The following is a 23,375-nucleotide window of genomic DNA, read 5'->3' on the forward strand; positions in this document are numbered from 1 at the left end:
AATCAGTTACCCTCTTTAAGCCACAGGATCTTCATTTGCAAAAGGAAGATAAGAATAAGGATTGTTTGGGTGATTAAATTGTACACACACACACATGCACACATACATATATGTACAACATTTAATACAGTGACTAGCACATACTAGGCACTCAACAAATTCCTGTTATGGATTTTTAAGTGCATATATAAAAGGAGGAGAAATTTGCAGGAAGTTGTAGGAAAACTTAGTTCATGGCCCCAAAAAGGGCTCTGATCAGTCAGTCCCCAGTGCTGTGCTAATAAGCAGAGACTATAGCACTTGAGGATTTATGTTAAACATAAAAAGGAAGGTATTTAAACATAATTATTAAACAGCAGGTACATTTATAATGTTGGCTGGATCATCTTATCTGGAGAGCTTTAATAAGCAGAGAGTCTCCCCTGTTCTAGAGATGGCCACGCAGGAAAATGACGTGGGTGGGTGGGCCGTTCTCACCCCAAGATCACATGACTGAGTACTCACGGAAGTAACACCTCTTGTATGTTATTCCAGATGGACTGTCCTCCCATGATTATTGTCAGCTGTGTCATCAGTTCAAGGAGACAGCCACTTGAGTCACACTGGAATATTAGAAAGAAAATCTCATTTAAATTTTGGATAGCTCTAACATGAAATAAAGTCATTATTTTATGCCTAAAATATCTAAGGAACAGAGAGTAAAGACACTCTTCATTGGGCAACTAAGAGAAAACCTGAAACAGGTTAGACTGTCAGAACACAAAGCTGTATTCACACCTCTTCATTTCTGTATTTTTACAGCCAATACACCAGATCTCACAGATAAGTCACAAATCTGCCCTTAAAGAATGTGTTGTAGAAACACGAGGAGTAGTAGTTGACAAAGTGGAACAAGAACACCTTCATGGCTGGGTTGTTCTCATAGTCAGTCTGGTCCTTGGGAGCTCTGCAGCTAGAATAAAGAAAAGGTAAGTCTGCAAAATTGTGAACGGCTTTGAGACTCTAATCAAAGCCACGGACACATGAGTTAACACGCTAAATATGTATATATATATATATATATATATATATATACACACAATTCACACTGTTTTCATATCAGCTCTTTTGAATTTCTTAACATATCCACTATGTTAATTCCAACTGTACACACTGTTGTAAGAGTTTCTCCCACTAAGAACGAAATATCCCACAAGGCAAAAAAAAAAAGTCACCCGTTCCTTAAAATTTATAAGCACAAAAGTATCTAATGGGCAAGAAATTTCCTTTGTCAGGTGTAATTTGAAAGAAAGCTACTTCTAAACATCCTGCTAAATAATATTCTCTTGTCTCCCTGAACGGCAGTAAGGTAGGACTATTGAAGAAGACAAACAAAACACGGGGCAACTTGCTAGAAGCATTTGGGGAACATAAAACGGGTCATCCTTCTAGTTCAGAATTTGAATTGGTCTTAGTATTTTCAGAAGATGACAACTGAGCAGACCACTGGGAGAACCACCCAGCCACATGCAACGTGTGGGAAGCACTTAACTTAGGCCGCTAAGCCGCTGGGTGGGATACAAGCCAGAGAGAAGAAACATTTATTATAGAAGTCGCAGCTGATGAGAATAGAGCTACACTAACGGGAACAGCATGGGGGGAAGACATATAACAGTGTGATTACTTGTCCTCTCCGTAACGCACAAGCAAATCTGCCACTGGAACCACGACCCTCTTCCACTTATTTGCAATACAGAGACTATTTACTTTCAACAATAGGGTACATTATCTAATGTAATTGAAATTATTATTAAGCACTGACATATTTACACAGAGTTTGGACATTCTAAAGCTTCCTTTGTCCCTTTTACTAATGCAAAAATGGAGCTAATTCACTTCTCACATAGGCTAGAGAAAATACGTTTACACTTGAAGTTAACTAAAGACTGTAATGTACTGCAATTGAAGTGCTTAAAAGATAGTCTCTGTTTTGACCTGGTTCTAAAACTAGTGTAGAAATTATCTCAGCTGCAGGAGGACCTTACCAGAGTCAGTCATCATGATTGCCACTTTCTCATATATGGCGTTCAGGGTCACCATGATGATAAATCTGATGAGGGAAGCAGTGATGGGCGTGGCCCACCTGCACAGTCAGGTACTTTTGGATTGGGTCTGTTCCATTCAGGTTCTTGGGAAGTTTTGCAGAAAATACAATGAACACTGAAAGTCCTTAGACAATGATCCCAATAACTGAAGCAATGGTCAACAGGACCTGACAACCCAAAAACCCAGCAGCATAAGACTCACTAATGATCGTATTTTTACACAGAAAACTTGCCCCCAACCCAGCTTAAACAGAAAACATGCATGTGTTGTAAACCTCACATAAACGTGAGAAGTGATATAAATCGCACGTAAATGCCATGAGACGTGAATATCAGGCATGTTAAATTTTAGGGGAGGAGGAATGAAAGATGTCAAAAAGAATGAGTGCATCCAGTAATGTAACATGCTGACAGCAGGAGCAGCTGTGTGCAGGGCATAGGGAATATATGGGAACTCCACTTTCTGTGAATTTTTCTGTAAACCTAAAACTGCACTAAAGAAGGAAGCCTGTTAAGTATATTTTAATGGGTGAAAATGGGGTAACTGGTGGCATGATATTTTGGAGGGAAGTCTGTGATAGCAGAACCAATGAAAGTATCCCTTCTACATCTGTAGAATTACTTAGGTTATGAACTAGTTGTAACCCATGAAGGGGATATGCTTCCTTTCAAGGGAGAACCTATCACTGATTCAGGGGTCAGCAGGTGCTAGCTATCGTCTTCATTCTGAATAAAACCAGTGAAGCTGTGGACATGCCCTGAGGGAAACAGTGGAAGTGACAGCAGGTCTCTGCTGATGAAAGCTTCACATGCTTTTCATACTCCTTGAGATCTTAAAATGGCAGGTATTCCTACTCCCTGCATTTACATAAGTTTCATGTCCCTGATCCCCTGTGGTTCTGACTGTGTGGACCCAAGGGCAGCGGGGGTGTCTGAAGCATAATTTGCATGTGGCTGATAGGGTTTCAGTTCCTCACTTGGCAGGTTTTTTCCTGCCCATTGAAGAATGCACATTAAAGATCCCATTTTTAAACTGTTTTCCTTCCATCTACCTTCTTGGTCATAGTCCAGAAGCATGTACTCAGTGTCCCTGGCTGCTCCTGATGACTGCCCCAGACAGAAAGCTACAAAGAATGTGAATTTCAGGACTAAGTGAACCACATCATGTTATTTACAGTAACAGCGGGTGGCTGGCTTGCACCTGCAGGGGAGAGCAGAGGGAGTGTTTACAAGCCCCCCCTGGAGCCACACTCCTGCATCTGGATCCCAGCTCCGATGCTAGCTGTGAGGACTTGTGGAAATTTCTTAACCTCTAGGGGCTTCAATCTCCTCACCCATATAATGGGAGGATAATAATAGCAATTTATAGGACCATTGTGATGAGTCAATTAGTTACTAATTGTGAAAACAATTGGAACATTAACCGCAGGCATGTGAAAAACTCTACCTAAGTATTAGCTATGAATATGGTGACCAAAGTCTTTTTTTAATTATTATTATTTTTTTTTACATTTTTTATTGATTCATAATCATTTTACAGTGTTGTGTCACATTCCAGTTTTCAGCACAATTTTTCAGTCATTCATGGACATATACACACTCATTGTCACATTTTTTTCTCTGTGATTTATCATAACATTTTGTGTATATTTCCCTGTGCTATACAATGTTATCTTGTTTATCTATTCTACAATTTTGAAATCCCAGTCTATCCCTTCCCACCCTCTACCCCCCCCGTAACCACATGTCTGTATTCTCTGTCCATGAGTCTATTTCTGTCCTGTATTTATGCTTTGTTTTTGTTTGTTTTTGTTTTTTAGATTCCACATATGAGCGATCTCATATGGTATTTTTCTTTCTCTTTCTGGCTTACTTCACTTAGAATGACATTCTCTAGGATCATCCATGTTGCTGCAAATGGCATTATGTTGTCGGTTTTTATGGCTGAGTAGTATTCCATTGTATAAATATACCACATCTTCTTTATCCAGTCACCAGTTGATGGACCAAAGTCTTAAAAAGGCGTTTTTCTTAGTTTTTAAGCCATCAGTTTGTAGAGAAAGCATTTTATTTTCTCCTCTACTCTCTTTCATCATCCTTTCCTTCACAGTTAAGTCTTCATGCTTGTGAAAGGAATAACTTTTTGGTGTGTGTGTGATTAAATGTGAAAATTAGTTAAGGCTGAGAAAAATGTATTATAGAAGGTATATTAAGCCTTCCTCTCTTGTACAGCACATATAGGCCATTTAAATAGTATGCATTTTTTAAAAGTCTGCATAATAATTTTTTAACTATGTATTAAGTAAACATAAAAGTTAAGAATCCTTAAATGCTTACTATTGCCTCAGCACACATCTATTTTTCAAAATCCTCACAATTACCCTGTGGGGAAAGTAATATTATATCTCTTTTACAGATGAGGAAATAGAGCCACGTGGAAATGATGCAATTTGCCCCAAATGAAGCAACTTTTATGTGAAAGTACTGAAATACTCAAAGAGCCCAAAGACACACTAACTGTATAGCACTGTCTCCTACATGGTCTGTAAAATCAATTCTAATTCATTTCAGAACTTTTACAAACTTGAAACATTTCCATTTTTCTTCCAAGCACTTAATGGGTTCAATATTTCTTAAGAAACAGGAAAGCTTTCCATTCTCCTTCCTTAAGTTTCTTATTTATCATCTTTTCTGATCATAAATTTAACATTTGCTCATTAAAGAAAATTTGAAAGCACTCAGTAATGGACAGAACTTCTGTCCTGTATCTGTCCCCAGTCTTAGAAGAGGACCCAGAACTTGCTTTAGGATAAGTAACCTCCCTTTCGTTTTTAGTCCTGTGATTTAACCTCGATTGACCCACTCTTTCTGAAGCACCAGAAGTAGATCTCAGTTGGTTTAAGACAAATAATACCCCTCATTGTATTGGCCTCGCACATGATTGGAGAATTGGCAAATAACCCAGGAAGAGCCACTATTATGTGAGGAGATATGTGCTGGTGCCCATGTGAATCATAAGCTTCCTCTATCAAGAGAGAAAGGGGCCAAAAGGGACCTGTCTTGGTTTGGATGGATGATCTGGGATGCTGCGTGCCTAGAAGCATCATGCTGAGACATCTTTGGACACAGAATGAAGACAGGACAAAAGCAGCCCTTGACATCATCTGGGCTAGAGTATCTCTCCTTGACTGAAGCCAGACCTCAGACTGGAGGTTTTCATTTACAGGAACCAATAAATCCCATGCATCCCCATTTTTTGGTTGTTATTTAAACACATTGGAGATTGATTTTGTCACCTGCAATCAAAAGACCCCAACTCTGAAAATGAATAAAAAATAAAATAAGAATAATTGCTTCGATCTTTAGACATAATTCCTTCAGAACGGTGCACTGTTTGTATATTACAAATCATTTTATAAATTAATTTTATCCTCAAATCTATCATAACACTTTGACATGTCATAAAATATTTTCATGGACACACTTTTTCATGACTGCATACTATTCTACTTTGTGAAGGGTTGGAAGAATATTTTGGCTGAGATTTTATATATATATTTATACACATACATATAAAAGTATGTCTGTGACTTGCATCCATACTGACTTTTCCCTGCCATTTTGAAATAATTCCTGATTAAAAGTTTTTCAAAGCTGAATTAGTGGATTAAAACATATGAGTATTTTTGACTCTTGATATCAACTGCTAGACTGCTTTCTAAGAAGGCTTGAGGAGTACACCAGAATTTAACACAGCATTGTAAATCAACCATACTTCACAAAAATTATCCAGTAACTAGGCATGGTATTGGTGATCACTGGCATTTCATCCTCATAAACAGAGCTGTGTCACTTGAGAGGTGGAAAACTATTTCATTTTGATGTGCACTGAGTGAATTACCATTGAAGTGTGACATCTATTTTTTCCTTTGTGAATGTGTGTTCATCTTTTCGGCCTTCTGCACTCCTGAGATTTTTTGATGTTACCTTTGAAGTGATCTGAAATCTCTATGTATTGAAGGAATTAGCCCCTGGTCGGATTTGTAAACAAATAACATCCTCTGGTGTTTTGTTTAAAATTAGGATGCTCCTGATGCATGGAAATCTTTGTATACTTTCCTCTGAAACTTACTGTTCATCTAGAGGCTGTATACTCATCCATATTTATTTCTAGTTTTTTTTTTCTAATTGTGTTACTTTTTAAGTGTTTCTGGAATTTATCACAATATATGGTTCACTGTATGATTTCAATCTTTTCTTTTCCCCCCAAGTAGCTAACAAGTGTTCTATTCACTGAATAACCTTTATTTATCTCCCTGATTTGTAATGCCTTCCATCTCTTATATTAAATTATTATTGATATCAGAGCCCATATCTGGACTTCCTGCCCTATTTTCTAATCTGGCTATTCTTGAACAAGTAAAACTCTCATTATCTTATTAATTATTATATTACTAATATTATTTTATTCACAATAAACCCAAAAGAATTTTATAATTTCTGATACTTTGGAGATATGATCTTTTAATCTAGAATCATGTGATTAAAGCACCTTTTATACCTTTCAGTAGTTTTTACTTTTATTTTTTGATAGTTCCTACTATCCTTTTGTTAGGCTATTTTTGGATATTTTACCTTGGCTGTTACACTTGGAAAATTTTAGAAATCTTAATGCCTCCAACTGGTCTCTTAATCAGACCCTGGAGAATCCTAAACCACTGATCTGATTTGAACAAATGAGGTGAAAAGAATTGGGTGAAGCACTGTGAGCAGAAGAGAATGTGGAACCTCCAGAGTGGCACCCTGCATTGGCTCAGATGTTCTCTGGAAAAAGTTTTCTCTATGAGACTACATAGTTCCCAGCTTGACTTTCAGTTTTCTCAGCATTTCACATTAGATTTTAAAAGTCTGTGGCAGGTTCTTACCCAGAAATAGAGCACTTGCACAAAGGGTTATATGTATACACTTTCCCCAGGTGGTAAAGGGAACACGCTCTTCTTCCTAATTAAAAAACAAGTTTAGTCAATCAAGGGATTACACCAATGAAATGATATTTTTCCTAACTGGTCACTAAATCCTAAACATAATATAAAAAAATAATAATTTTCAGACATAGCCTCATTGTTTGTAAATGCATGGGTTTTTTTCTGTTTATTTTTTCTTTTTCTTTTCTGTTAACGATGTCAAACGCACAACAAAATATGTACAGTGTTCGTTTTAATACTATTTTTTGAAAATTCACATGTGAACAGTAAACTGTTTCCCTGCCATGGTCTGAACACCTGACCAGGCCAAGCTTTAAAGCTCTATTCCTTAGCTTGCCTTTGATTTCAGAAGTGACGGTAGTTACAGCTTAGAGTCTGTGCAGGACAGAAAATATCACAGCTGTCTGCAGCTAACTGGTCTCTACTGTGTGTTTCTTGGTTGAACTTTATGTGTTAATTAGCTACGACTATGAAGTTTAAGAATTTCCATTTTAGAGTTTATATTTAGAATTTTTTAAGAGATGAAATCAGTAAGACTCAAGATTTACCTGGATTATAAAACCAGATATAGTATAATAATAGCTGTAACTAAGTACATGGCCCTTCCTCTCTGCCAGGAGGCCTTCCAAGTAGATTCTGTACATTACTTCGACCCGTCTTTACCACTGTCATGAAGAAGCAACTCTCTTATTCTTATTTTATAGGAAACAATGGCACAGAGAAGTTAAGTTGTCCAAGATCACTCAGGAAGTAAGCTGCTGTGTTCAAATATGAATTTAGGCAACTTCATTCACAAGATCTCACTACCACGACGCTGGCCTCTCTAAACAATGGAGCATGCTTTCGCAAGTAAAGTAAAATACTTCAAATAAAAAACTAAAAAAAAATAAGGCAATTTTTTAAATAAGGAAGAATGATAAAGTTAAATGAGTCTTCATCTTCAATTTTTCAACAAGCATGTTTCAATGAAAATTTAAACTTATTAGTTGGCAATTTTAAATTTAAACTTGGCAGTTTAAATGACCAAAAAACTTTTCTTCAGTATTTTTTGTATGCTGCCAATATGATAAGTTTTTGTTTTTCAGGACTCAAAAGCATTATGAAAATCTAATTTTGTCTTAGTTTCAGCTTTCATCTCTGAATGTACAGTCTTTCACCAACATACGCTTTTACCCACATCTTCAGTTGTAAACAATGGGAACTATTCATAATGGGGATTATTAGAAGCTTATTACATTGTAAAAGACCAATGTCACTTTCTATTGGTAGCTGAACCTCATTTTTGTTCATTTATAAAAAGAGGAGTTTGACCTACTCCCTCCATATCTTTTCAGTGCCAACATTCTGTAGATCTGTGATTCAATTTATTAAATCAATATTTGGAGACATTTTCAGATGATCCTAGTAAAAGCATTTTTTTCCCAAGAGTTATTCATGCTCACAACCTACTGTCCTGTTGCTGCTGACCGCAAGCACCATCAGCTCTAAATTATCTCAGCTGATGGAAAGAAGCAATAATACAGATGACTCAAAAATCATCTTTTCATAGCTCTGGAATGTTGATACAAAGATATATAGTTTTTTTTTTTAATTTTGCAGCAGGAGTGGCAGCAATAAATTTACATTTCCAATTATGTAAAATGCCTAGCTCAAACACTGCTCAAATACTGATGGCACCTCAACAAATGTTTCCCTGCTTCTTCTACCCTTTCTCTGACTTTAGGATGAGAGTCATGCTTCTTTGTGCACATCCCAATAGGAAGGGGGAGCAGTGACCGGGACTTAGTTCAAGACAAAGGGGCACCTTGTCTACGATGAAAAGGAGGCCGCAATAATGAAGGTGCATGTGAAAAAATGGGAGTCAACTATAAAAACCAATTTGTCTTTCCTTCTACATCTGTGTCATTGCAGCTAATTTATATTTTGCATTTTTTTATTGGTGTTATGAAAGGATACAGATCAATGCCTCTTTTCATATACACTTATACCAGTCTTTTTCTTTTCCCCTTTTTTCTGTTATTATGAAGGAAGGACCTCACTTCCCTTCTGTGTCCACCATTCCAGGCAGTGCTCCTTCAACTTGGCTGCACATTAGAATAACCAGAGGAGCTTTAAAAACTTCCCTATGCCAGAATGCACCCCAGGCCACTGAGTACCATCAGAGTTTGCAGTGATGGAATCCAGGCACCAACATTTTTTAAGGTCCCCTGGTGATTCCAACATGCAGCCAAGGCTGACAAGTCCAGAAGTAAACACACTAAAGTGCATCTAAACAGCACCCGCTTTTCCTGGGTAATCTCATCTATCTCCACGTGGGGACAACGTGTCTCCTATTCTGGCCAGACTTGTTCTTCCTGCTCAACCGTGTCCCATTTGTACTCAAGCACTGCCTGGCGCCGATTCCAGAACTCCAGAAGTAAGGTGACTAACAGAGAGAGAGAACAGCAGAATGTGGATCTTCAGTGATGACTGATGCTTCAGAAATCTGTACTTAATATTTATTACACTTAACACTTTGGTAAATGGTTAATAAAATCACATTTTATTTATAGGCGATACTAAAGAGAAAAATGAGTTAATACCTTTTTTTTAAGAAAAAAGAAAATGAAGATAATTTATTGAACTTTTGGAAACAGACAAGCCCTCTAGCTCAAGGGAAAGGTATTAACGTGATGGTCAGAGGCAGGTGACTGTCTGATGCTAAAGTACCTGCTTCCAGCATATTATGCCCACTAAAAACACAAATATCGGGGGGAAGGGTGGGTATATCTCAGTGGTAAAGCACGTGCTAAGCATGCACAAGGTCCTGGGTTCAAGTCCCATTACCTCCATTAAAAAAATTAAAAAAAGCACAAGTAACTGTCACAATTTAAAAGCAATGCACGGTGCACCCTCCAAGCCTTCTCCTCACATCACTCTGTCTCTTCTGTCCAAAGGATCTGAGGGTGGGGAAGGGGATGAGAATACTTTAGTAGCCCCTGCATTTCTATTTTCCACCACCCCAGTCACACAAACTTAAAATAATATTCTTAAATATGGAAAACTGCCATTTTCCTCAATCATCGGTAATTTTTAGAAATCATCATTCTGTTTTAAGACTCATAATTTTAAATAGTAGACAAAAACAACATGAAATGTTAATTGAAAATGTAGCTTCAGGGTGAATCCCCTAAGCCCTTCTTCCCACCAGACTGTTACCCCTAGGCCCCAACTCTAGAGAAATTGCAGAATAACCACTGTGTCCTCCACCATTGTACCTGAGTCTCTACAATGCTCTGAGAATAAAGAGGAAAAAGACACAGTCCCTGCTTCCGGGAGCTCCTAGGTGCACAGGACTCATTGTGAAATGATGGCTGAGGAGGCGTGTTAAGAGGGCTTGGATAACAGTCAGCAGAGGGTGCTCGGGGCAGGGAGCCGGAACTGTAGCCAAGGCTCTCCCAGAGGAGAGAACCACTGTGGTGAGCTCTGAGATGCCCTAGAATTGATCAGGTGAACTTATAATGTTAAGGCCATTTCTCCCTGGGGAGCTGCACATGCAAAGGAGGGAGGCCAAAGAGAGCCAGGTCCCTTCCAGGAACTGCAAATAGTCTAGAAGCGAGCACAGGGTGTGGGAGGCAGGTGAGGCAACCAGGTGGAGAGATCACAGGGGCACATCACAAAGGGCTCTGTGTGACTCCAAGGTAGAGGAGACATGCAAAGTGATCTAGAAAGAGACAAGATAGAGGCAGGGAGGACTATTGGCAGGTTCATGTGAAGGCCTGCTGAGGCCCTGCCAGGAGGAGAGAGAAGAAAACATTTCAGCAGGTGGACGGATTGGCCACAGGTGTGATGGAAGGGCAGGAAGGGGACAAAGATGCCGACCAGCTTTCTGGCTTTGGCAGTGTCTAATTTATAATGCCATTCCCTGAAATAAGAAAGGCAGGAACCTCCTAGAGGAAAACATAGGCAAAACATTATCTGACATACATTTCAAAAATTTTCTCCTAGAAGAAATAAAAGCAAGAAAAAACAAATGGGACCTAATGAAACTTACAAGCTTCTGCAGAGCAAAGGAAACCAGAAATAAAACAAGAAGAAAACCTATGGAATGGGAGAAAATTTTTGCAAGTGAAACCGACAAAGGCTTGATCTCCAAAATATATAAGCAGCTCATACGACTCAATAAGAAAAAAATAAACAACCCAATCCAAAAATGAGCAGAAGACCTAAACAAGCAACTCTCCAAGGAAGACATACAAATGATCAAAAAGCACATGAAAAAATGCTCAATATCACTAATTATCAGAGAAATGCAAATCAAAACTACAATGAGGTATCACCTCACACCAGTCAGAATGGCCGTCATTCAAAAATCCAAAAATGACAAATGCTGGAGAGACTGTGGAGAAAGGGGTACCCTCCTACACTGCTGGTGGGAATACAGTTTGGTGCAGCCACTATGGAAAACAGTGCGGAGATTCCTCAAAAGACTAGGAATAGACTTACCATATGACCCAGGAATCCCACTCCTGGGCTTGTACCTAGAAGGAAATCTACTTCAGGATGACACCTGCACCCCAATGTTCATAGCAGCACTGTTTACAATAGCCAAAACATGGAAACAGCCTAAATGTCCATCAACAGGTGACTGGATAAAGAAGACGTGGTATATTTATACAATGGAATACTGCTCAGCCATAAAAACTAACAACATAATGCCATTTGCAGCAACATGGATGCTCCTGGAGAATGTCATTCTAAGTGAAGTAAGCCAGAAAGAGAAAGAAAAATACCATACGAGATCACTCATATGTGGAATCTAAAAAACAAAAACAAACAAAAACAAAGCATAAATACAGGACAGAAATAGACTCATGGACAGAGAATACAAACTTGTGGTTACCAGGGGGGTAGAGGGTGGGAAGGGATAGACTGGGATTTCAAAATTGTAGAATAGATAAACAAGATTACACTGTATAGCACAGGGAAATATACACAAAATGTTATGATAAATCACAGAGAAATAAATGTGACAATGAGTGTGTATATGTCCATGAATGACTAAAAAATTGTGCTGAACACTGGAATTTGACACAACCTTGTAAAATGATTATAAATGAATAAAAAATGTTAAAAAAAAAAAGAAGGGCAGGAAGAGGGGCAAGTCATGAGAGGAGACAACTGATTCAGTTCTGGCTGGGTGCCTGTGGGCTCCAGGAGAGATGTGCAGTAGGCAAATAAAAGTCTAGAAATCGGGAGAAAGTTCTAGGCTGAGCCAAGTAGTTTCCTGTTTCAAGAGGCTAATTGGTGTGAGTGGACAAGCTCACAAGTGGTGTATAGGGATAGCTCTCACCCTCCTGCATATGGGATGCATTTGGGAGCCTTTAAAAAATAGTGCACCACAGCCTGGAGTGGGGCCTTTGTACTGTTTATTATTTTTTAAATACTTCTTTTATTTTTGTGGGGAGTATTGAGCTTTATTTATTTTAATGGAGGTACTGGGAATTGAACCCAGGACCTCTTGCATGCTAAGCACGTGCTCTACCACTAAGCCATACCCTCCCCACCTTTTTTTGTTTTTAGACGTTAGCTCTACCCAGCAGTCAGGGTTGAGAATCAACCTGCAGAGAGCAGAGAGCCTTGGGGTTAGAGAACAAGGAGAAGCTGCCCAGAGCCCTGTAGACCCCACCAGGGGCAGCCGGAGACGCAGGGAGCCTCGGAAGGGCTGTGAGGAATGTGAACTCAACACTCCCCAATGGCAAAGATGTCAAACATGTTTCAAGCACCCACTTCCCAGCAGTGTTTGTTCTGACTTTACTAGTATTCCAGTAATACTGAGTGAGAATAGAAATTATCTGGACACAGGGATCAAATTCAAATGCTGATTATGACCATTCTTAGTTGCATGATTACTGATTAAAAATTACTCGTCTGCCACATGTAAAACGGGGGACCTAGCACAGTGCTCGTGGGCTGCTGTGAGCGTAATGAAATGACATCTATAAAGGCGCTCCTGACTCTCAGAGGTAATTGCTACTATTGTCCCCATTTGGGACACCAAGAAACAGAGGCACAGAAAGCTTCAAACATTTGCCCAAGATGAGGGTTGAGGTCAGGAATCAAGCCAATGACTTCTTGGATCCAGAGCCCAGGATCTTCTTACGAACAACACGGCACTGCCCAGGCTCCCTGCTTCAAAACCAGCCTCCCTTTGGCTCAGTTCCATGGCACCTGCACTGCACAGATGTCCTCACTGCCTGCCTGCCCTCCCGGTGTCTGACCCCAGCACTCCTCCCTCTGTCCCACACAGCGCTTCCTTGGGCACACCATCGCTCACGAGGCCATTGCTGTGGCTACTCGGATGTTTACACGGAAACGCAGGTGGCAGCCCAGCTTTTTGCTATACATGCTGCTGTCAGTGGAGGCAAAGAGCTCACAGTTGGTGGGGGAGGCCACTTGTGGTCTCCTCCTTGGCTGGAGAGCTGGATGAAATCCAGTTTTCCTTTGCAACTTAGACATCCAGCATGAGAGATATGTAAGGCCATCTGGCCTCTCAACATAGAAATGATGCCCCCGCAGTCGTTCTTAACATTGTAATCTCCAGGCTCCACCAGGGAGCAGAGGCCATGGCCTGTTGTCCACCAAGTTTTGTTTCCTTGCACAACAGCTACAATGGGGTGAGTTAACACCGGACCAGAAAATCTACAAAGCCCTCGTGTACTATTTCCTGACACTTGCAGGTCACCAAAATACCCCAGATCCTCCAAGTAAACAACTAGTAAGAGGAACTGAGCTGGCTCGTCTGTCAGACCCCTGATGGCAGGACTGATTTGGCCTCTCCTGCTCTTGGGATGATCCGTTCTCCTTCTGTGTGCCCTTCCCCGAGTGAAAGGGACTGTTCTTTGTTTATGGGCTAGGGAGTATTTATGGCTGTCTGACCAGAACCTTCAAAAGTAGAGCTCTTGGTGAGAGTGGAAGCATGGCACCCACGTCTCATGAGCTCAGCTACTCAACAGCCTCATCTAGCCAAGACTGTGGCCAACACCAGGGGTCCATGCTGTTGAGTGTTGGGTCTGGAGAGCAATGCCTTCGCCACTGAGAAGCTGCCCCACCACTTGTGACCTTGTCCCCATCGAGGGGGAGGTGACGCATCCATGGGATGAAAGCCGCGAGGGCACTAGGTGACTGTGGACCAAGCTGTGACTGGCTGGTCCTGCCCCCCCATGTGACCCATGTTATCCTCAAGTGCAGAAAATCCCCAAAAAGACCCCTGCTTGAGTGAATGGGTCACCTATAAGCCAACTGTTCTTGAGCCGCCTAAGAAGCAACACAGTATATACAGTGAGCCACCCACTCACTGAAGTCCCCAAGGCTCACAGCTCCCTAATTTGACACCAGGTAATCCCAGCAAACAGAAGACCCTTACTTTATAATTGACTTGAGAATTCTACTACCAACACTGCCTTCCACCTTCCACTTATGAAGTTCTTTCCACTCTATCCCCTGCTCTGCAATTGTGCAATCAGTCCAGAGCTCCTTCATGAGACAGGAGGGAAGGGGGAAGGGCACTGCCATTAAAAGAATGGCACAGCCATTAGCACCGAGACGGTGGAAAAGTCAACTCCCAGTAGATCTTGAGCTTCAATACACACTCACTGAAATACAGCAGGATGCTATATGGCACTCCCACAGGTGCCAGGACAGGTTCAAGGCTGACCATGAAAGGTCAAAGGGTGAGTGGTGGCCCAATTTCTGGTAATCGCAACACCTTCCCCAAAGCGGTTGGAATATTCCTCCCACTTATTAGCATATGAAGATACTGAGGGCATAAAAACTAACAACCACACCTCGTGGCTGCTCTCTCTGCTGAGGGAGACAGCCCACACTATGTCTGTGGAGTGTGTATCTACTTTTCCTTTAAACTGGAACACCCAACCCTCACGCCTCATGGCCTTTCTGTTGCCTTCTGAAACAGCCCACTCTGTCTGTGGAGTATATATCTCTCTGAATAAATCTACATTTACTGAATTGTGGCTCTCTCTTGGATTCGTTCCTGTGCAAACCAAGGACCCACACATCACGAGGTGCATCTCAGGGACCCAAATAAGACCTGGGATATGGCCATCCTCTCCCCCACATTTTCCTGTATCATACATTCCTTCCCAAAGGATCTCACCTTGTGCACTCCAAAGTAGACGGCACTCATGTGTCCTGACGTGGATCTGCTTCTGCGTTTATCATTTCTTATGTCCACTAGAACGTCATCTTCATGAGGACAGGGATTTGGTTCTGTTCACAATGGAAGCACCAGCACATGACAGGTGCAGAAGAAGTATTAGCTGAATGAATGAGCTGTGGGAAGTCCTGGGAATTCAACCTGGAACTCCTAGCCACTTGGGCCCCAGCTCACTCCAGTTGCTCCCTCCTACTCATGGCTGACCTCTTGCCACCACTCTCTGCTCTGCCATCACCTGAGCCTGGATGAGCTGAGATGAGCACACACCACGGAGAGCATGGTGAATGGTTCACGTCGTTGGAACACACTCGCCCTCTGACTGCCAGGGGTTACTTAGGATGGACAAACTGAAGGGAGCACCATGTGCACCGCCCTAACCTACAACTCACTTGAAGCACCAGGAATGCACACATGGGAAGCGCAGGCCCTTTCCAACCTAAGGAGAGGGACTATGGGTGAGAAGAGGGTCTCTGTCAACTAACAGTCTCTTTACAAGCCCAGTCTTAGAAAAGCTCTTTAAAGACACTTTTGGTATCTTCCTTGTGTTTCGGTAATCCCTCTAGATTTTGTCATTTTAATCTATGCATCAGAAATACAGATGCTCTTGAAATCTCTATTGATTTTCAATGAAGAAAATCCTCAATTTCCTTCTCTGCTAGGAAAATTACTGCACTTTATATAAAAAAAGGCAGCTTCCTTTCATGAGTTTCTATCTTCAAACACCTAATTTCACAAGAATCAGTGAAGCAGGACATGAAAATCTTGCTGTGCTTTATCACCTACTGGTGGGCAGGAATGAAATGAATGAGTACTGATCTCATGAGATGGGAAGGCTGGGGCTGTCTTATTCCTGCTACAGATGGAAGGGTCCATATCTGTGAAGGGGAGGAAGGACCAAGGATGAGAAACCAACATTTTCTAACCCATTTCTCTTTTTCAGAGTCTCAGACAAAACACTGTGATTTTATAAACAAAACAAGAACATCTGCACCCTTTTAAAAGCACGCTACAACTTTACTACTACACACGGCACTCTGTCATTGACCTAAAGGCGAATGACAGCCAAGAAATTTGGGGGGATCTTATTCTGTGCTCATCCCTTTTGGTCTTTGGAACCTCAGGAAGTTTGCCTCCTCTCCCTGAGTGTCGTTTTTCTCATCCTTCAAATGGGAGTGTAACAGTCATTCATTTGCTCAGTGTCCATTCGACAACAGGAGACGGCTTATGAAAACAATAATAAAAAAAGCAAAACAGCATTTCTGATCTGTGCTTCTTCCTCCTCCTCCCTGAACATGAACTTACAGGCTAAAATGGCATCTTTCACTAAATCCCGAACGTAAGGAGCAGTTCTGATAAGGAAGTCACAGGACTGCAGGTGTAACCGAGAAATGACCCAGTGAAAAAGAATGAGTTGCCAGCAAATCCTCAAAACCCGTAAGGGTGCAAACCCTGGGAGTTACAGCCATGGGTGGGAGTTCCTTAGTTCCCCATTTCACAAAGCCGAGAACTTTGCAGGGCCCATGAAAGACACAGATAACCCAGTAAAACCACACCATGTTTTGGAGTACACCGGGGCCACATTGCTGCTGACCTGCACTGCTGTGTGTCCCAGAGCAAGAGCCCTCGGCGGGGGTGACTGTGTTTGAGGCTGGACAAGAACTTCCTGTTCTGTCTCTTTTGCTCTCTCTCTTCCTGCAATAAAACAACTGGTAGGACTCTGGTGGGGAGCACTGCACCCACATTCTCTGGGAAACCACACACCAGGCAGCTCTAGCTGATCTGAGAGAGGACACGTCAATGAACATATATACACCAAAGTCAGGCAGAAGGCTGCCTGTGGCCTTGGGAATCCAAACTAGCTTGTCCTGTTAATCAGGATATTACACATCTAAAGAAAGTGTGCACCAGATGAAGACGATGCCTTAGACAGCGTCGGTGGTTATGTCCAGCAGTGTCTAAGGACAAGTCATGCTCTGGTAGATGGGAGCATTTTGGTTGCTTTAAGGGTTTGCTACTGAAGGGCTGGGACATTTCATTGGGACTTGAAACTCCAGACCTCTTTACTCACAAAGGCAGACAAGTTAGGTGAGCCAGGTCAGCCTTTATTCCAACTTCCTAACCAAAAGGCTATGAGGTCGAAAATATATTTCTCAGACTCTTCCGCAACAAGGATTCCAGATGTGGCTTTAAAAATTCCCATCAGAGACTGAGATTTGCAAATATTAACTACTATATATAAAAATAGCTAAAAAAACTAAATTTCTTCTGTATAGCACAGGGAACAATATTTAATATCTTATAATAAACTTTAGTAAAAAAATATGAAAAGGAATTCATACATATATATGTGAATATGAAAGACTGGAACATTGTGCTGTACATCAGAATTTGACACATTGTAACTGACTATACTTCAATTAAAATATATATATATATATATATATATATATATATATATATATATATATATAATGCCCATCAGCAGCATCTGAGTGTCACTGAAAGAAGAAACCCAGATGAATGGACGCTGAGGTGGTTGGATGAGCTACGTTATTTTGCTGGGGTGGATGCAGCCTGCATGGCAGAGATCTAGAAGGAATGCTCACAACAGCCACTCACTGATCTGAAAGTGAGTTAGGTTAACAGCTTTCTGAAATCCTCACTGCCCCTCCTGATGAGCCAAGTGTCTGGCGTTTCTCTGGAAATCACTAGGCGCAGTCTGGAACTCAAAGGTAAAAATTAAAAACTGCAGTCAGGTAGCAAAGAGACTGGCAGGACGCGTTGGACAAAAGTAGGTCAGAATCAACAAGGAATGGGGAGGGGATAGAATGTGTGTTGAGGACCCTGAATTCAGGGGTGGATTGTCTATGTTGAGGACTCTGAGTCAGTATGAGTAGATGGATTTGTGTGGACTATGGACTAAAATGGTGGCCATTGTTCAGATAAGTGTGATTTGGAGTATATTTATTTGAGGAGGTTTTTTTTTTTTCCCCTTCAACATTGATCATTTCTAGGGAGCAGAATAATACTCTGCCACACAACATCTAAGTGCAAAAGAGATGCTATGGGATGATGGTGGTATGAAAAATTTCAGTACTGCAATTTCAAGCTTTCCTTAATGAGGTGCACAGCAGTAGGTACTTAAAATAAAATAAGGTACTTATATTAAAGACATCATCATATGTACATATCCTTTAAGATACACATATGGTGCTATAAGTGGGCCTGAAATGTGTTCTGCATTCTAAAATCCGATGAAATAAAATCAGTAGTTCAATATGCCTGTCGGCTCTAAAAACATGATGTAGCTCATGATCACAGAAAGCAAGATCAGCTAGGGAATTTGAGATTTGTCGTTTCCAGTGTCAAAGTTAATATTTTTTGCTTTACTTAAAAAGCATTTTTTTAATTAGGTCTGTCAGCATCCATTGGTATACGGGGTTCAGTAGATGTGTTCAGATATTCCAGACAGTGAATCAGAGCAAAGACTGAGGTTTAGACAGTAGTTAAATGCCTCACCCGTGTGATCAGCATCCACAAACTGCTTTACTGAAAATGCTTAAAAGTGAGAACTTCATTAAAGCAACGATAAGTGAGGGGAAAAAATAGCTACAGACTAGTGGAAGTTTTATAACGTGTAAAAATGACAAAAGGCTATTCATGAGCATATTTTTAAAAACCCCTACACTTTAATAAGAAAAACAACAATCTGACAACAGGTTGTACACTGCTGTAGGAGAATCCATGCAGATGGACTCTTATGTGAATGGGGCTGGAGCTGTAGAATTAGTTAGTCTTGCAAGTAACTCAGTTAAACACAAATGCAAATGGGATACACTTCTAGAATATCTGAGGAAATATCTTGGAAAACTTACTCCTCTATGAAGCAATGACAATGGCAAAATTTCTCAAAATTAACCTCTGTAGAACTCTGGAAATTAAACCAAGACTTCCAGCAATCCGGGGAGTCTTTATTTGAGAAAGAAAAACAGCTAAATCTCCATAAAGATAGTGAGTTTTGAGGCATTGTAACTTGATCTACCCCATCCCTGTATCCTCACCTAAATGGTGGCCTTTATAAGCAATAGTCTCACAATCAAGGTAGGGGCAGAAGTGATTTAAAGTTACCCAAAAAATCCGCCCCCAGAGAGCTGTCACTATGTGACCTGTCACAAACTCATGCTGTGCAAACAGCCTGTCCCCAGAGTGTGTGTGGGAAAAAATCAGCAGTGGGTATCTAACATTACAACTGCCTGAGGCAGTGGGACCAGTAGAGGCTAACTAGGTGCTGACTAGGAAACTTAGAAGGCAAAATTGAGTAATGAGAAGTTCTGGGGGTGAAGGTAGGGTTAAAAAGCTCCAAAAAATTCTGAGAATTGTAGAAGGCAATATACATGTGTGGCACATGGCAAGGAAAGATCTGAGAAAATCCTAAGCCTTCAACACTGGCTGAACTTGAGGTTCTGCATAAGCAAGAACTAAAGGCTACGGAAGAGCTGCTGACTGCATGCTGGTGCTGAGGGCATCCCTCAGCATGCGGACACACAGCCACCTGGCAACAGCTCAAACGATTGGCTCCAGGCATTGAAAGAAATCACTGTCCAATTATTACTACAGTGATGACAACTAGGCTTTCTTCACACACACTGATCTCATGGTCATGCATGATAAAGAAAACAGACTTTAAAGAATTTGTTCAGGAAAGTAACTAAATAAATAGCTGCAGCAGCAATGACAATGGAAGCAACAATAAACCCTTGAGATGAGGAAAATCTGGCTTTCAGATCTGCCACATTGTAATATTTTAAATGTCCAGTTTTCAACAGAAAATTAGAAGATGTACAAAGAAACAGAAAAGTTTGGTCATAACAGATGGGGAAAAAGTAGTCAATAGAAACTCCCTGAGGTAGCCCAGACACTGGACTTACTAGACAAAGATATAAATAAGCAATTACACACATGTTCAAAATACTAACAGAAACCATGCCTAAAGGATTAAATTATGTGCACATCTCATTGTACAGAGAATATCAATAAATAAAATTTATAATAAAAACCAACTAGAAATTCTAGAGATACAAATATGACTAAAATAAAAACTTCAATAAGAGGTTTCTCTGTAGATATGAACTTGTTGGAGAAAAAGTCAGTTAAATTAAAACTACTGAAATTATCCAGTCTGTGGAACAGAAAGAAAAAGGAATAAAAAAAAAATAGAACACTGTGTCAGAGATAGGTGGGACACCATCAACAATATCAATACACACATAATGGGAGCACCAGAAGGAGGGAGAGAAAAAAAGGGGCAGAAAGAATATATAAAGAAATAATGGCTGAAAACTTCCCAAATTTGATGACAGCATTAATTTGTACATCCCAGCAGTTCAACAAACTCCAAGTGCTATAAACGTAGAGACATCTAAAATAGGCACATCAGACTCAGTGTGTCAAAAGACAAGAATAAAGTATCTTGACAGCTGAAAGAGAAAAGTGGTTCAACATATAGAAAGGCTCCTCAGTAAGACAGTTGATTTCTCATCAAAAACCATGGAGACCAGAAGGCAGTGGATGGTATCGTCAAAGAGATAAAAGGAAAAGACTGTCACCAAGTATTTTATAGCCAGCAAAATGATTCTTTAAAAAAAATTAAAGGAGAAATTAAGACACTCCTACAAAAACAAAATCTGAAAGAATTCATTGCTAGCAGGCCTGCCCTACAAGAAATACTAAGGATAGTCCAGCAGGTGTAAATGAAAGGACACTTGCCTGAAAAATAAAGAGCACTACTACATGAGTAAAAAAATAAAACAGTATAAATCGAGTATTACATGTAAATGTTTTGTTCTATTTGATGTAAAGGACAACTGCATAAAACAATACTTATGAAACTGTGTAGATGAGCTTATAAATGCATAAAGGTGCAATTTGTATGACAGTGACAGCATGAGGAGGGGGAGGGAAAAGACTGATACCAAAGCAAAGTTTTTGTGTACTGTTGAAATTAAGTTGGTATTCATGTCAACTAGATTGCTTTAAAACAAGATGTAAATTATAATCTCCAGGGCAATGGAAGAGAAGGAGGAGGAGGAAGAGGAGGAGGAGAAGAAAAAGATAAAATAAACAAATTAAAATGACACACTTGAAAATGCTTACTTTGTACAAAAATGTGTAGTAATAGAGGAATGGGAAAAAAAGACATATAGAAAGTAGACAGCAGTTGTAACTTCAATCTGATAAGAAATTACATTAATGTAAATGAATTAAACATTCTAATCAAAATACTAAAGGCAGAAATAAATGGAATAGACAATAGATGAACAATAGAGAATAATCAACAAAAGGAATAGTTGGTTCTTTGAAAAGTTCAATAAAATTGACAAATTTTATCTAGTACTGAAAAAAAAAGAGAGAAGATTCAAATTACTAAAATGAGAAATGAAAGGAAGGATGTCACTACTGCCCTTACAAAAATAACAAGGAATGTAAGGGAATACCATGGATAATTATATAGCCAATACATGAGATAATGTAGATGAAATGGATAAATTCCTAGAAGGACATAAATGACTGAAGCTAATTCAAGGAGAAATAGAAAACTCAAATAATCCTACAGTAAGTAGTAACTGAAATAGCAATCCAAAACTTTCACACAAAGAAATGCTAGGCCCGTATGGCTTTGTTGGTGAATTCCATCAACTACTTAAAGAAAAAACAAAAACAAAAACAAAAACAAACAAAAAATGCTTCACAAATTCGTCTGAAAATAAAAAGGTGGGCACACTTCCCAATTCATTCAATGAGACTAGTATCACACTGATACGAAAACCAGACAAAGGGATCACAAGAAAACTAAAGACTATCTCTTATGAATATAAATGCAAAAAATCCTCAACAGAATACAAGCAAATCCAAAACAGTAACATATAAAATAGACCACCATTAAGTGGGATGTATCCAGGTATGCAAAGGCAGTACAACATACAAAAGTCAATTCATGTAATACACCATATTAATAGAATAATGGATAAAAACTAGGAATAGAACTTCCTCAACTTGACAGAGAACATCTATGAAAAACCTGAAGCAAAGATCATACATAATGCAGAAGCACTGAATTATTCCTTCCCAAAATCAACATTGTACTAGAGGTTCTAGTCAAATCAATCAGACAAAGAAAATAAAGCCTCTAGATTAGAAAGAAAGAAATAAAACTGTTTTGATTCCAGATGACATGATATTATATATTGAAATCACAAGGAATCCACAAAGGAAAAATAGAAAAGAAAAAAAATCCTCTTAGAATTAATAACCCAGTCTGACCAAAATTGTAAGACACAGATGAATATATGAAAAGTAATTACATTTCTATTCAACAGCAGTGAATAATCTAAAAATAAAATGAAGGAAACCTTTTCATTTACAATAGCATCAAAAAGAATAAAATAATTAGTAATATTAAGAAAAAATATGTGGAATACTGAGAAAAATATCTGAACCTTGTATATTGAAAACTAAAATACTACTGATAGAAGTTAAAAATGACCTAAAATAAATGGAAAGCTCTTCTGTGTTCATGGATCAGAAGCCTTATTATTGTTAGGATGGCCATTGTCCTCAAAATGACCTATATATTCAATGCAGCTCTGGCTTTTTGGCAGAAATGAACAAGCTGATCCTAAAACTAATATGTAAATGCAAGATACCCAAAACAGTCAAAACAGTCTTGAAAAATAACAAAGTTTTGAAGTTTCCAAATTCAAAACTCACTAACAAAACTGTGATCCATACAGTGTGGTACTTGCAGAAAGGACAGAAAAATAGATTGAGAGAAAAGAACTAAGAGACCATAAACAAAGTCTTACATGCAGCCATTTAATTTTTGACAAAGGTGCCATGACAATCCAATGGGGAAAAATAATCTTTACAAAAATGATGCTGGGACACCTGTACATACACCTGGAAAGAAAGAAAACTGAACTTTTATCTTAACACCATTTATGGAAATTAACTCAAAATAAATCACAGACCTGAAACTATAAAACATTTAGAAAATGAACAATGAGGAAATCTTCAGGACTTTGGATTACAAAT

The 23,375-nt window shown here is 39.6% G+C and overlaps 1 long non-coding RNA gene across 1 annotated transcript in view; it reads right to left on the minus strand.

Moving 5' to 3' along the window:
* LOC140694853 (uncharacterized) overlaps positions 1 to 15,383 on the minus strand; it is a 28,403-nt gene extending 13,020 nt beyond the window's left edge. The window contains exons 1-3 of the long non-coding RNA XR_012070496.1: positions 15,225 to 15,383; positions 7,010 to 7,085; positions 505 to 602 (exon numbers count right to left, since the gene is read on the minus strand). This is a non-coding gene — a long non-coding RNA (uncharacterized lncRNA). The remainder of the gene's footprint in view (positions 1 to 504; positions 603 to 7,009; positions 7,086 to 15,224) is intronic.
* Between the last annotated feature and the right edge of the window lie 7,992 nt (positions 15,384 to 23,375).

This window comes from Vicugna pacos, unplaced genomic scaffold (assembly GCF_048564905.1).
Source record: "Vicugna pacos unplaced genomic scaffold, VicPac4 scaffold_105, whole genome shotgun sequence".
NCBI classification, from domain to species: domain Eukaryota; kingdom Metazoa; phylum Chordata; class Mammalia; order Artiodactyla; family Camelidae; genus Vicugna; species Vicugna pacos.